This window comes from Colobus angolensis, unplaced genomic scaffold (assembly GCF_000951035.1).
Source record: "Colobus angolensis palliatus isolate OR3802 unplaced genomic scaffold, Cang.pa_1.0 Scaffold59, whole genome shotgun sequence".
NCBI lineage: Eukaryota > Metazoa > Chordata > Mammalia > Primates > Cercopithecidae > Colobus > Colobus angolensis.
Window position 1 is genome coordinate 10626610 of NW_012119487.1, and position 3300 is coordinate 10629909.

The following is a 3300-nucleotide window of genomic DNA, read 5'->3' on the forward strand; positions in this document are numbered from 1 at the left end:
CTCCGTCGCCCAGGCTGGAGTACAGTGGCGGGACCTCGACTCACTGTAAGCTCCACCTCCCAGGTTCAAGCGATTCTCCTGCCTCAGCCTCCCGAGTAGCTGGCACTACAGGCTCCCGCCACCACGCCCGGCTAATTTTGTATTTTTAGTAGAGACGGGGTTTCAGCATGTTGGCCAGGTTGCTCTCAAACTCCTGAAGTCAAGCGATCCTCAGGCTTCAGCCTCCCAAACTGCTGGGATTGCAGGTGTGAGCCACCGCGCCTGGTCTGTGTTTTTTAAGTCTCAACTTCAGTATGTTAATACCATCTCCTATTCCAATCCCCAGGTTCATCATGACGTCTGGTCATCCCTCGACAGGTTCCGAGCTTCCCCTCCTTCCTCACTCCTGGACCTCAGGAGCAGCCAGCCTCCCAACAGCTTTCCTGGGTCTGTCGTTCCCATCTGATCTGAAACCCGCACCCAAGTCAGGTACCAGGTCCTCTGCCTGAGGCCTCTGGCAGCTCCCACTTTGCTGTGAATGAACCCCCAACAGCTGGCCTCTGCCTTCCCCTGTGTACCTCCAGCCACAGCAGCTTCCACCCCCATTCCCAGCCCACCAAGCCCTTTCCTGTCTCGGGGACATTGCGCATGCGATGCCTCCTCCACAGAGAGGACCTCCCTGACCACTGTCCTAATGGGCCTTTCCATCACTGTGGCCTCCACGGCACTTGTCACCACCCATTCGTTTGTTTACTGGTTGTTGGTCACATACAAGTGTGAATTCCACCAGGGCAGGAATCACATTCTGGCTCAGTCCCCACCAAATGCTCAGTGCCTGACACACTTGTTCAACCAGTTGCCCTCTTTCTTTTTTCAAAACGTTTTGAAATGGAGTTTTGCTTTTGTTGCCCAGGCTGGAGTGCAGTGGTACGATTTTGGCTCACTGCAACCTCCGCCTCCTGGGTTCAAGCGATTCTCCTGCCTCAGCTTCCTGAGTAGCTGGGATTACAGGCATGCACCACCATGCTGGGCTAATTTTGTATTTTTAGTAGAGACGGGGCTTCTGCATGTTGCTCAGGCTGGTCTCAAACTCCCAACCTCAGGTGATCCACCCGCCTTGGCCTCCCAAAGTGCTAGAATTACAGGCGTGAGCCACCGTGCCCAGTCTCTTTTTTAAAATTTTTTGAGATGGAGTTTTGCTGTTTCACCCAGGTTGGAGCGAGGTGGCGCAATCTCAGCTCACAGCAACCTCCACCCCCTGGGTTCAAGTGATTCTGCCTCAGCCTCCATAGTAGCTGGGATTACAGGCAACCACCACCACACCCGGTTAATTTTTGGTATATTTAGTAGAGACGGGGTTTCACCATGTCGGCCAGGCTGGTCTCGAACTCCCGACCTCAGGTGATCCACCCCCTTTGGCCTCCCTAAGTGCTAGGATTACAGGCGTGAGCCACCGCGCCCAGCCTCAGTTACCCTGTTTTGACCGTTCTCCCCTGGGTGTGAGACAGTGTCTGCTATTGGTGCATTGTGTACTCTTTTGCGACATCCTTGTCCCTGCCTGTTGCTCCGTGCATAGAACAGGGCTCATTTCTGCTTCTCTGGAAGGGTGGGCTAGAGTCTAGATATTCTGGAGGGAATATTATGTGTAGTGACTTTAGTGTCATCTCTGCCTTTAAGGAAGGGGAAGTCCTCTGCCTTCCGTGTAGTCACTGCTGTTTCCATTCTACCACATTGGCATCCAGTCTCCACCCCTTTGTTGCAAGAAAGAATCTGATAAAAGGTACAGGAGAATCCGGAGACCTGGGACGCCCAGGGCAGATACACCATCCTACACCGTGGTCTGGTGACCTAAAAACAACTCAGACACATATTTTTACAATTTTTTTAATATATATTTTTATAAACAGGTCACGTGATAAAATAGCACAAGAAACACTTACCAAATATAAGGTTATATCTTCCGCATATACAGGAGAATGAGGTCGTTATGTACAATAAGAAAATGATTTTAGGGGTTGGTTGCTTTTGTTTTCCTCTCTCCCCTTAATTTTTCCTCCTACAGTCGTTGGCAATATCACAGCTTCAGTTGCATTAATACTTTGGGCAAATGGACAGCTGCCCCTCCCCACTAGGGGTTGTGGGGAGGAGGGGCTGGAGAAACTGGCTCCTGACCACTCAGCCCTGGAGCTTCCTGGGGCTGGAAAATCTTTGGGCTGTTGATCTGTTTCTGATTCAACAGCATCTCTGTCTCTCTTTCTCTCTCTCTCTCTCTCTCTCACTCTTTCTCTCTCACTCTCTGGCTCTCTGGAAACTGGTTCCTCTCTTCCAACCAGATAGGGACTGTCCCAAGATTGGGTGTGGGCGCTGTATCTCCTGGGGCTCAAGGTTGGGATGGGAAGGGGCCCCAGCCCCCTCCTCAGCGACGGCTGAGGTTTGCCAGCATCCCCCAGGACTTCCAAATGTCTCAGGCCGACAGAGCACGGTCAGAGCCCATTTGGGCAGGCAGAAGTTTGGGAAGCTGGGGAGGGGTGAAGTGGGGGGGAGGCTAGAAAGGAGCCCTCCCTCCTCGGGGTGTCTAGGGCATGCTGGCCACTGGAAGATTGGAGTCGCTGACCCAGTGCTGACCCTGACCCTTGGCTGGGTCCACTCTGCAGACTCCACCTGAGGAGATCGCCCAGGGTGAAGCTCGGTGCCCAGGCCTGAACTGAGCCCGGCTGGGTGCAGGAGCTGAGGTGTGGGGTTGGCCCAGGCCTCTCCCCAGGCCTGAGGGTGGCTCCAGCTCGGAGGCTTGCAAGGTGCCTGTGCCACCCCTGGGTTGAGGCCGATCGGAGTCAGCTGGGATAATGTTAATGACTCCAAGTGATCGCCAGCCCTTCTGCCCTCTCCCTGCCCAATTCTGTCTCAGCCTGGCCAGGGACCAAGGCTGGGTTAGGGGGCGGACAGGGGGCTGCCCCACACAGCGGCAACGAGGAAGGGAGGCCGCGTGGGTCAGGCTGGATGGGTGAGGAGGTGCGGGTGGGGCTTGGGCTCTCGGCGGCGGGCCATGGCTTTGGCGGTGGCCTGTTTCCCCTGACACCCCTCGGAGGGCTCCAGGCATGGTGCGGTGGAAGATGCAGGAAGCCCGTAGGGCTCTTCCGGGCCCCTGTGTCCTGGGGGACCCAGCCCCCTTAATTCCCTTGGGCCCTGCCCGGGATGGGGGGACAGTGGGGAGACAGAGCGGGTGTGGCGGGGAAGGCGGTAAGGACAGTCTGGAGAGCTCAAAGCGCCCCCCAAGGACCGAGCCCCGCCCCCCAAGCGGGCGGGCGAGCGAGTGATGGCGGC